General features: G+C 36.2%; 1 protein-coding gene across 1 annotated transcript in view; it reads left to right on the forward strand.

Annotated features, from left to right (window-relative positions):
• Positions 1-3,784: 3,784 nt before the first annotated feature.
• The window catches only part of LOC143039906 (phospholipase A2-like), a 259,558-nt gene continuing 250,425 nt past the window's right edge, over positions 3,785-12,917 (forward strand). Inside the window, exon 1 of the mRNA XM_076210258.1 lies at positions 3,785-4,465. The gene's annotated coding sequence lies outside the window, so the exon portion shown is untranslated. The remainder of the gene's footprint in view (positions 4,466-12,917) is intronic.

Raw genomic sequence — 12,917 nt, forward strand, 5'->3', positions numbered from 1 at the left:
TATTACATGTGGCTGAGGCTTCATAACAAAATTCTGAGAGGTTCACTACTTTATGTTTGAAAGTAAGTTTACAATCAATGCATTCTGCCAGCAATAATCTAGGAGGTGTGAGACTTGAAAGTTGATGAAGGCGATGGAAACAAAGCTAAAGACTGCACAGAGGAGAATGGAGAGATCAATTATGAGAATAACGCTGAAAGACTGAAAGGGAGCAAGGTGGGTGAGACAGCAGACTAGAGTGAAAAATATTGTGGAGGCGGTGAAAGAGAGGAAGTGGAATTAGGCAGATAAGCTAGCGCGAACGACTGATGAGCGATGGAGCAAGTGTGTTACTGAGTGGACGCCGCAAGATGGTAAGCGTGGAAGAGTGAAACCAAACAGAAGGTGGAGAAACAAGATAGAGAAGTTTGCAGGAGTGACGTGGCAGAGGTTGGCGCGGTGGTGTGAATCATGGAATGCTATGAATGAGGCTTTTGTTCAGCAGTGTACTCAGGATGGCTGATTTGATTGATTAATGTGACCATACTTATCTTTTTTTTCTTGTTTCTTTAAGTGTACGAAGATGGTGATGTAAATTGGTTGTCTTAGAATGTGTTGTAAAGGTTTTGATAAGGAGCCTACGCCATGAGGCGCTTATCTACAGTTGAAGCCATTACCTTTCCTCTACGCACTTGGACTGCTGGGAATCGGAGAGAAGTGCGGGATTCGAACCAGCAACTAAGCAAATATGAGACCAGCATGATTACGATTACGCCACCTGAGGACAATGCCTGTTATGTCCTTTAAAAATCACTAATATATTTGCAACCAGAGCTGGTGGCATCACGGTGAATCGTCAAGGCGACGGGACAAGCAAAGTTATAAACACAAAAACAACATAAATGCACACAGGACGACGTCCAGCTTTAAAGTAGTTCACAAGGATTTATTTATTTATTTACTATTTATTTATTTACTTATTTATTTATTTATCTATTTATTCATTTATTCATTCGTTTATTTATTTATCTTATTTGCTAGATTAAGAAATGGTTGAAGCTTTACCCAAAACTGATGATGAGCACACGCCAGGAGACGCTGAATAGTTGTGGCAACTTGACCCTACTATGCACTTAGAGTATTAAGGCAGGTAACAGAGGTGTAGGAGAGTATGACTAATTGAAAAAGAAAGAATATAGAAAAAGCTCACACACACACACACACACACACACACACACACACACACACACACACACACACACACACACACACACACACACACACACACACACACACACACACACACACACACACACACACATACACACATATACGCACGCGGAGACACAGACATATATATATATATATATATATATATATATATATATATATATATATATATATATATATATATATATATATACATGGTTTATTAACCATCGGACCAGACTTTTTATTCATTGTGTTACGGGCCTCGAAGTAAAAATAAAATAAAAAGCGGCGAAATTCCTCCTTTTTCGTTTCCGCCGAATTGCCGACTAGAGCTGGTATAACGATAAAAACAAACAAAAAAAAAACAGTGTGGGCCTACTGTTTGCACAAAACATGCAAAGCTGTGTACATACAGTAGCTTGTGTGCTCATCAGCCTAGCCAGTGAGAAGGTATAAATGAAATAAAACTGAAGGAAAAAAAACGAAAAAGAAATTACATAATTTTCCTCCTACCTGACATCATAGCCTCCTAAAATCTTTATATAAATAAACGTGTTTTTTTTTTCTCCGACCTAAAGGCAAGTATCCATGGTGCCTGTAACCCAATGGATTAACCCATTCAACTCCGATGACAAGATGTCTTGTCATTTGGTCAAATAAAACAAAAAATCATAAAACACCAAAATGTTTGATCAAACACCAGAAAAATATGACGCCAGTCCTCGCTTCGCTCGCAGCGAAGCGAGGACTGGCGTCATATTTTTCTGGTGTTTGATCAAACATTTTGGTGTTTTATGATTTTTTGTTTTATTTGACCAAATGACAAGACATCTTGTCATCGGAGTTGAATGGATTAAAAAGAAAAAAATAATTGGCTTTATGGAATTGTCAACTTTGCCAGAAGGTCCAGCGTACAAGTCGTGGAACATGCCACGAAGTATAAGAAAAATCAGCAGAGGCCAAGATCCGAGTATCCTCAGAAGACCTCGTTTTGCCCCTGAGCACCTTCTTCGTTCACTTCGAGGAAGTTCCCGAGTAAAGAAAATGTTACAACAAGAAACAATCTTTATTATCCTCCATGATTGATGTTTTCTATTACCAAGATCTCTTGTCTGATATTTTTTTCCAATACATAAATGCGCGCGCGCTTGTGTGTGTGTGTGTGTGTGTGTGTGTGTGTGTGTGTGTGTGTGTGTGTGTGTGTGTGTGTGTGTGTGTGTGTGTGTGTGTGTGTGTGTGTGTGTGTGTGTGTGTGTGTGTTGTGTGTGTGTGTGTGTGTGTGTGTGTGTGTGTGTGTGTGTGTGTGTGTGTGTGAGAGAGAGAGAGAGAGAGAGAGAGAGAGAGAGAGAGAGAGAGAGAGCGTGTGCGTGCACATAAACCTTCCTTTTTGATAGGAAATATGTGTAAAACTCAGTTTTTGCTTCAGGTGAATACAAGTAACTATATTTAACACACACACACACACACACACACACACACACACACACACACACACACATACATACATACATACATACATACATACATACATACATACATATATATATATATTCTTTATAGATATGTACTAAACCTTATGAAATTAATAACTATTCAAACTGCCAGCAATGGATTTTCCGTGGTTAATGGTTAACCCTTTTTGTGGGGTTTTATGGTTCAAGGATTTGACTCTATCTTCTGCCTGATGACATCCCCCCCACCCCCGCCCATGGACCTCCCTATCTCCACATCGAAAGGGTTAGGACAAGTATGATCAAAGAAAGGAGAAAGGGTGGACGTATTGAAGGGGACGAAAAGAGGAAGAGAGAAAAACAATGTACGTGAGGAAAAGAAAGAGAGAGAGAGAGAGAGAGAAAAAAGTGAGAGAGAGAGAAAAGAGAGAGAGAGAGAGAGAGAGAGAGAGAGAGAGAGAGAGAGAGAGAGAGAGAGAGAGAGAGAGCGAGACAGAGAGAGAGCGAGAGAGAGAGAGAGAGAGAGAGAGAGCGAGACAGAGAGAGAGCGAGAGAGAGAGAGAGAGAGAGAGAGAGAGAGAGAGAGAGAGAGAGAGAGAGAGAGAGAGAGAGAGAGAGAGAGAGAGAGAGAGAGAGAGGATAAAGGAAGTCTGTAGAATGATGTAGGCAAAGGAAAAAATATGAAAGGAGAAGTCAAGAATAAAATCTAATAAATGAAGGAATGGCGTTGAAATGTGCAATTGTTAGGTGGAAATTGAAGATGTGATGAGAGAGAGAGAGAGAGAGAGAGAGAGAGAGAGAGAGAGAGAGAGAGAGAGAGAGAGAGAGAGAGAGAGAGAGAGAGAGAGAGAGAGAGAGAGAGAGAGAGAGAGAGGCGCATAGAGAAGAAAGGAGGACGAGAAGGGAGAGGGAGGAGGAGAATGAGGAGGAGGTAAAGGATATACCAAAGTTGGAAGAGAAGTAAAACGAGAAAAAGGTGGAGGAGGAGGAGGAGGAGGAGGGGAGGAGGAGGAGGAGGAGGAGGAGGAGGAGGAAGAGGAGAAGGAGGAGGAGAAGGAGGAGGAGGAGGAGAAGGAGGGGAGGAGGGGAGGAGGGGAGGAGGGAGAGGTGGAGGGAGAGGAAGAGGTGGAAGAGTGTGTGTGCATGTGGCTGAGGCTTCATAAGGCTACAGGCCGCTGACGGGTGCGCACGTGTCGACGCAAGTGCTCTCTGTATGTTTGTAGTTCTTCCGCTCATCAGACCAACTTTGGAGCGATTTCAGCTTCATCAACAAAGACTAGAAGAACAAAGTCCTCAGTAATTGATGCTGCAGCTCCCGCCCCAAGATAACTTTGTATTTTGTCATTATATCAAAATATAATAAATTAAACGAGATAATACAGAAAATTTACAAAAATGTCGGGACGATCTAAACTCAAAGTCTGACTTGGGAGACAAAGGCTAAAGTTGAACAAAGGTATATGAGGCACAAAGGACGCAAGGGGAGTGGAAAAGGAAAATAAAAAAGGTAAAAAAAAAAAAAGAATAGGGACGTAAAAAGGGCCGCTGGGAAAGTGAAGAGGGAATAGTCTATGAAAAAAAATATATACAACAAAAATAAAAAAAATAGTTCGTTTATGATTTCAGAAACAAGTGAATTTGAATAAAAAAAAAAACTGAAAGTTTTTTACTATTACGACCTGAGAAAGAGTGTGACCTGAGAAAAAGGAAAAAGAGAGGAAAAAGTGTAACAAAAAGAGAGTAAAGAAAGAGAGAAAAGAGAGAAAAGAGAAGAAGGAGAATTAAACGAAGATTAGGGAGACTCCATTTCCATAACTTCGAAGGTAAGTCTTAGTGCAGTTCCAGGAAGCTCAAGACAAAAAAAAAAAAATCTTTTCTTTTTTTCTCCAAAGAAGCGGAATCGATTTTGTAAGAAAAAGAATGAATGAATGAAGGAATGGATGAATGGATGGATGGATGGATAGATGATGTAAGGTTGTGTAAGGTCTCACTTATGAATCCATCATATTTTGTGATGACAGGTGCAGATAAAAGATAATGACAACTAATTGGGTTCTAGGATGTTTGTAAGAGTTTAAAATCAGGAATGTTTATGAAGGACACAAGAACATTTTCTGAATGTACAAATTACTTTGATCGTCAACAAATGAAGTATAATTTTGACTATTCAACGAGGGAATAAGGCAAAGATTAATTTATCTCCATTGAAACAGGTCCTTCCAAGAAAGCAATTTTCATATGATTACTGAAAAAAAAAACTCAACTTCCTTTGGAATGAATTCTAAACTTTCAGTTTGAGAGGCTATACTCGAGTAAATTAGTTAGACAGATTAAGAAAGTGATTTTGGTGCCAATATTAGAAGATATCAACCAATTCTAGTCAGACTGTGAAGAATATGTGCCCATATAACATAAGTAAAATGAATGATAAGATATAATGAAAAAACAAATAGATGAACATTAATAGAAGATAAAAATAAAAAAGGAAATTTATTTAAATCTAAAACTCATCATCATAAAGAGCTTTTGACAAAAAAATTATTAAAAGATAGAAATAAAAAGGAAAATTTATATAAATCCAAAACTCATCATTATAAAACATGTTTGAAAAAACAAATAAAAATTAACAGAAGTTAAAAATAGAAATAGAAGGGAAATTTACTTAAATCCAAAACTCATCATTACAAAGCATGTTTGAAAAAATAAATAAAAATTTATAGAAGATAAAGATAAAAGGGAAATTTATTTAAATCCAAAGCTCATCATCATAAAGCGTCTTTCATTGGCGCACAGAGAAATGATTGGTGGCATTTAGGTGCCAATTGCCACAAAACAAATGTCAATAACAGATCAACCACATTTCAATTCCATGTCAGTTCGCTGGTGACGTAAACGGAAGCGTGCTGGTCTCACATTTATGGGTTCGAATCCCGCACTCGTCTCCAGTTCCCAAGAACGAATATTACCCACCCCAACAGTCCAAGCGCTTAGGGCAAAGGTGAAGGCTTCGGCCGCAGGTACGAGCCTCCTGGCACAGGGCTCTTGTTAGAATGCATGGGTAGAGGAGAGGCTCAATTTAAGTTTCCGAACGGAAGAATAATTGAAATTAAGTTGATCGTATTTGTTTGTGAGAGAAGAGGTCTCCAATTTAAAAAATATATAAATAAACAATTAGAAAATAAACAAGGAAAACAAACAAACGAATAAATGACTGAATATATAAATAGATAAATTAATAAATATATAAAGACAGGTAGACAAACAGATGAATAAATCAATAAAAAACAAACATTTAAATATATAGATAAATCAGTATCATCAAATAGATAAATTAGAATTTAGATTTGGGTGGCTCTGGGTCGTAAGAGAGGGTGAACCTAAACTTGAGGGCTAACCCATTCAACTCCTATGACAAGATTCCTTGTCATTTGGTCAAAAAAAAAATCATAAAACACCAAAATGTTTGATCAAACACCAGAAAAATATGACGTCAGTCCTCGCTTCGCTCGCGAGCGAAGCGAGGAGGACTGACGTCATATTTTTCTGGTGTTTGATCAAACATTTTGGTGTTTTATGATTTTTTGTTTTATTTGACCAAATGACAAGGAATCTTGTCATCGGAGTTTAATGGGCTAAGCAAGATTTGCGTGGCATGGGGCAGCGTGTGAGGAGTGTGAGGAGTGTGAGAATGTGAGAGTGTGAGTGTGTTAGAGTGAGAAAGTGAGAGAGTGACAGAGTGACAGAGTGTGAGAGTGATAGAGTGTGAGAGTGTGAGAGTGTGAGAGTGCGACAGAGTGTGAAAGTGTGACAGAGTGTAAGAGTGTGAGAATGTGAGAGAGTGAGAGAGTGAGAGAGTAAGAGAGTGACAGTGTGACAGTGTGACAATATGACAGTGTGTGTGTGTGTGTGTGTGTCTGTCTGTCTGTCTGTCTGTCTGTCTGTCTGTCTGTCTGTCTGTCTGTCTGTCTGTCTGTCTGTCTGTCTGTCTCTCTCTCTCTCTCTCTCTCTCTCTCTCTCTCTCTCTCTCTCTCTGTCGGGAGGTGGGGGTTATCGAAAGAGTCGGGGGACGAAGACGCTGAATGGTGGGGATGGGGGGTTCAAAAGGAACGTTGGTCGATGCAAACTGACCCTTGCCACGTGCTGCTCGTATACTTTCTTGAATGGTTCTAAATACTTTCCCTCTCTCTCTCTCTCTCTCTCTCTCTCTCTCTCTCTCTCTCTCTCTCTCTCTCTCTCTCTCTCTCTCTCTCTCTCTCTCTATCTCTATCTCTATCTCTATCTATCTATCTCTATCTATCTATATCTATCTTTATTTATCTATTTATCTACTTCCATCTCTACCTCCGTCTCTACCTCCGTCTCTACCTCCCTCTCTACCTCCCTCTCTACCTCCCTCTCTACCTCCCTCTCTACCTCCCTCTCTACCTCCCTCTCTACCTCCGTCTCTACCTCCCTCTCTACCTCCCTCTCTACCTCCGTCTATACCTTCGTCTCCATCTCCGTCTCTATCTCAGTCTCTACCTCAATCTCTACCTCAATCTCTACCTCCGTCTCTACCTCCCTCTCTATCTCCGACTCTACCTCCATCTCTACCTCCCTCTCTACCTCCGTCTCTACCTCTGCCTCTACCTCCCTCTCTACCTCTATCACTACTCTATCCCTACCTCTATTTCTATCACTATCTCTATCATTATATCTACCACTATCTCTATCCGTATCTCTCTCTCTCTCTCTCTATATATATATATATATATATATATATATATATATACATATATGTATATGTATATGTATATGTATATATATATATATATATATATATGTATATATATATATATATATATATACATCTTTCTCTTTTATCTTTTGAGACCTTTCTCACTTCTGTACCTATCTTCCTTCTATGGCGCCCTCATAAGCGTTACTAGAAAAAGAAATAATGATTTTGCTACACTCCTCCCTCTTCTTCTAATCAACGCACGACCGTCTGAACATAAACATAAAGCAAACAAACCATTGTAACGTGATTATTATGACAAAGTATTTTAACCCTTGATAGTAACATTGATATGACCAATAAATTACATTTACGACGCTCCAGTATTACATATTTTCAATGTGACCCATTTTTCCCCCAAGAAATATGACATAGTAACCCCTAGGGAGCCATACAGACCCAGATGGAAATTTGCAGGTCTATATCAGGATTTTTTCTTATCATTTTTATTATAATTATTATCATTATCATCATCATCATCATTATTATTATTATGTTATTATAATCTTTTATTGTTACAATTTTTCATCATCATCATCATCATCATCATCATCATCATCATCATCATCATCATCATCATCATCATCATCATCATCATCATCATCATCATCATCATCATCATCATCATCATTATTTACACGTGGAACTAATGTAAAAAATTCTCAATAATCTTGTTGGCCAAAGTGGGCATATGGAAATCTCAATATAGTCTTGTTTATGGAGTTTCCCTTAAACAAAATGTGCATTTCTTTTTATATGACATGTGCAAGGTCGGCAAAATTTTGTAACGCTGTGGTGGATTACGTATTTATTGCGTGGAGCGTGAAGGTAAAGGTATATGTGCAGGATGTGTGCACTGTTGAGCCAAAGTAGCATATTAAGTGTACACGACTGAGAAGTTACTATATTTCATACGGATATTTTTGGAATAAAGATATAAAATCTAGGTATGCTATCAGTGGATTATATTATTTGGGAGAGGTTTATGTGAGCTATAATTATATAAACGAGTTTTCACCATAGACATATATACATGCATACATATTCATATCTAAACATATATATACATGAACACATACACACAAACACACACACTCATATGTAAATATATATATATATATATAAAACTGTACATACGTACTACTCTAACTTTCTTTCTCTTTAACTCTCTTTCTCTCTCTCTCTCTCTCTCTCTCTCTCTCTCTCTCTCTCTCTCTCTCTCTCTCTCTCTCTCTCTCTCTCTCTGTATCTATCTATCTATCTTTTTCTCCATTAACAAAACATTTTTCTTAGTAAGAAAAAAAAAAACAAGATATCAATCTGCAACAATATAAAACACATTAATCCTCTGACACGATAACAACATTTCCCAGGAATGACATGAGTTATGACGACACGCCTCAAATGTGACGCGATATTTGAAGAACGACATGACGCAAGAAATCACACAAACGATATGACGTCACGCCAAAAATATTACGTCATATGTATGGAATGAGGACATGATGCTCTTGAAGCATAACAGTTCATGAGATGCGTAATTATATGACGCATGGATTTATGACTAAGAAATGATAATACCTTTCGGGAGCAGATATTCTTAAGCAATGATAATGTGCCCCAGGAAAAGGATATAAGCTTTTGTGAAGTTCCAATTGCAGACTCCAAGAAGATTCAGCAAAAAGTCTACCATGTGTAACTGCTCCAGATATTTTTTTTTCAAAACTACTATTACATGCGTTACACGAAATATCAAACATAGATACGCTCGTATATACGCATATATATACACACAAAGGCACATACGCACATACATATATACATACGCAAGTGCATACATACGCACATACATATATGAATACGTACATACATACATATGGACATACATACATACATACACATATACATGCACACACATACATATATACCGTACATATACATGTATACACATACACATACATACATGCACACATACATGCACATATACATACACATATACATACATACCTGTGTGTGTGTGTGTGTGTGTGTGTGTGTGTGTGTGTGTGTGTGTGTGTGTGTGTGTGTGTGTGTGTGTGTGTGTGTGTGTGTGTGTGTGTGTGTGTGTGTGTGTGTGTGTGTGTGTGTGTGTGTGTGTGTGTGTGTGTGTGCGTGCGTGTGTGTGTGTGTGCGTGCGTGTGTGTGTGTGTGCGTGCGTGTGTGTGTGTGTGCGTGCGTGTATGTGTGAGCGTGCGTGCGTGCGTGCGTGCGTGCGTAAGCGCAGGCGCTAAGTGCGCATTACAGGACACTTTCTAGGCGAGTGGCCACTCTAATGATGCAGTTCCGATCTCGCCTCTTGAAGAGCAGTTGCCATAGATGGCCTTGAAATCACGAGTCCGCGTTTCATCTCTCAAGGCAGACTATTTTGTCGTCGCTCTTTTACTAAAATATTATTTTTTTCTCTTTTTGCTGTTCGTTTTCCTTCGGAAATTAAACTCCTGTTTCTTGTTTTAGATTTTAGTTTTCCGCATGTTGCCGTTATTGTCTGTATTTGTGGAATATCATCCTATTACCTCTTTTGTTTTTTTTCCTTTGTACATCCAGGAGGTGCTCAGATGAGAGGGAGGGTGGGAGGGGTGTGGAGTGTATTTAGGGCTGAAATGGGTGGGAGTGTTTTTATGCCTTTCCCTTTTTGGCTACCTCCCTTGGAAGGGGGAAAAAGCCTTGGTATATGTATGTATGTATATATATATATATATATATATATATATATATATTATATACATATATATATATATATATATATATATATATATATATATACTAAAACTTAAACCCACTCTCGGAGAAAGATAAGCTGAGATACAGAGTAAACCGTATATTTCGACCACTGACTGTGGTCCTCTTCAGCAGTTACAATTATAGGGTACATAGACAAGGGGTTATATACAGAGGAGGAAGTAACATTGGGGAACTCAGTAAGCCTCAGGTCACTTGCCCCGAGTGAGGTCGGACGTTACGTCCTGTAGAGATGAACTTGTCAACTGCCATACTAGTTATGGCATCAGGTGACCATTGACCTTTGGAAGTATTATGATTTGGAAACTTTTTTATTAGTGAGGACTCAATAATTTTTCTTTTGAAACTACAATGTGAATTGTATACTACAGATGCATTCTTCCAATCTATTCTGTGATCTAAAAGGCTAGAATGGAGGAATACAGCTGAGTTTTCTTGGCCGTATTTTAAATGATTTTTATGTTCTTTGATCCTAGTGGGTAGATCACGTCCCGTTTGTCCCCAGTACACTTTATCACAATCGAGACATGGTATCTTATATACTCCAGATTTGTCCTTATTGGATGTTCTGTGATGGACATTTACTACTTTTTTAAAAATGTTATTTGGGTAACTAAAAGTGATCCTAATTTGGTTCCTAGGTAATAATTCAGATGCATACACATACACATACAAATACATATACACACATAGACATACACACACATTCACATACACACAAACACATACACACATACACATAGACACACATACACATTCACATACACACATACATACACATATACATACACATATATATACATACATATACACATACATACACATACACATACACATACACACATACATACACGTACACACATACATACACAGACACACATACATACGTACACATATAGACATACATACACACATACATACATACACATACACAAATATATACACATACATACATACACATACATACATACACAAACACACGTACATACAGATACACATGCATACACATACACACATACATACACATACACAAATGCATACATACACACATACATACACAAACACATATGCATACACACACACATACACATACACACATACATACACATACATACAAATACACACATACATACACATACACATACATAAACATGCACACACACATGTATACACATATAGATATATACGCATATACATATATATGCATGTGCATATATATATATACATACATATATACATATATACGCATATACATATATACATATATACGCATATACATATATACGCATATACATATATACGCATATACATATATACGCATATACATATACACATATACATATATACGCATATACATATATACGCATATACATATATACGCACATACATATATACATATATACGCATATACATATATACGCATATACATATATACATATACGCATATACATTTATACATATATACGCATATACATATATACATATACGCATATACATATATACATATACGCATATACATATATACATATATACGCATATACATATACATATATACGCATATACATATATGTATATACGCATATACATATATATATACGCATATACATGTATACATATACACGCATATACATGTATTCATATATATGCATATACATATATACGCAGATATATATATACGCATATACATATATACTGTACATACAGGCATAAACATATATACGCATATACATATATACATATATACGCATATACATATATACATATATACACATATACATATATACGTATATACATACATACATATACGCATATACATTTATACATATATACATATATACATATATACGCATATACATATATACATATACACGCATATACACATACATATATACGCAGATACATATATATGCATATAAATGTATACATATATACGCAAAGATATACATATATACATATATACGCATATACATATATATACGCATATACGTAAATACAAATATACATATATACATTTATATACATATACATATATGCATATATACGCATATACATATATGCATATATACGCATATACATACATATACAGGTATATACATATAGACGCATATACATATATACGTTTATACATATATACATATATACGCATATATATATACATATATACATATATACATATATACATACACATATATACGTATATACATATATACGCATATACACATATACATATATAAATATACGCATATACATTTATACATACATACGCATATACATATATACATATATACATATAGACATATACACGCATATATATGTATTCATATATACACATATACATATATACGCAGTATACATATATACGCATATACATATATACATATATACCCATATAGATATACATATATACGCATATAGATATACATATATACGCATATATAAATAATATATATGCATATACATATATACGCATATACATATATACATATATATCCATATACATATATACGCATATACGTAAACACAAATATACATATATACATTTATACGAATATACATAAGTGTATACGCATATACATATGTACATATACAGGCATATACATATATACGCATATACATATATACATATATACGCATATACATTTATACGTACATACATATATACGCATATACATATATGCATATATACATGTATATATATACATATATACGCATATACATAT

This window comes from Oratosquilla oratoria, chromosome 2 (genome assembly GCF_046742065.1).
Source record: "Oratosquilla oratoria isolate Oo_2021 chromosome 2, ASM4674206v1, whole genome shotgun sequence".
In the NCBI taxonomy this organism is placed as follows: Eukaryota; Metazoa; Arthropoda; class Malacostraca; order Stomatopoda; family Squillidae; genus Oratosquilla; species Oratosquilla oratoria.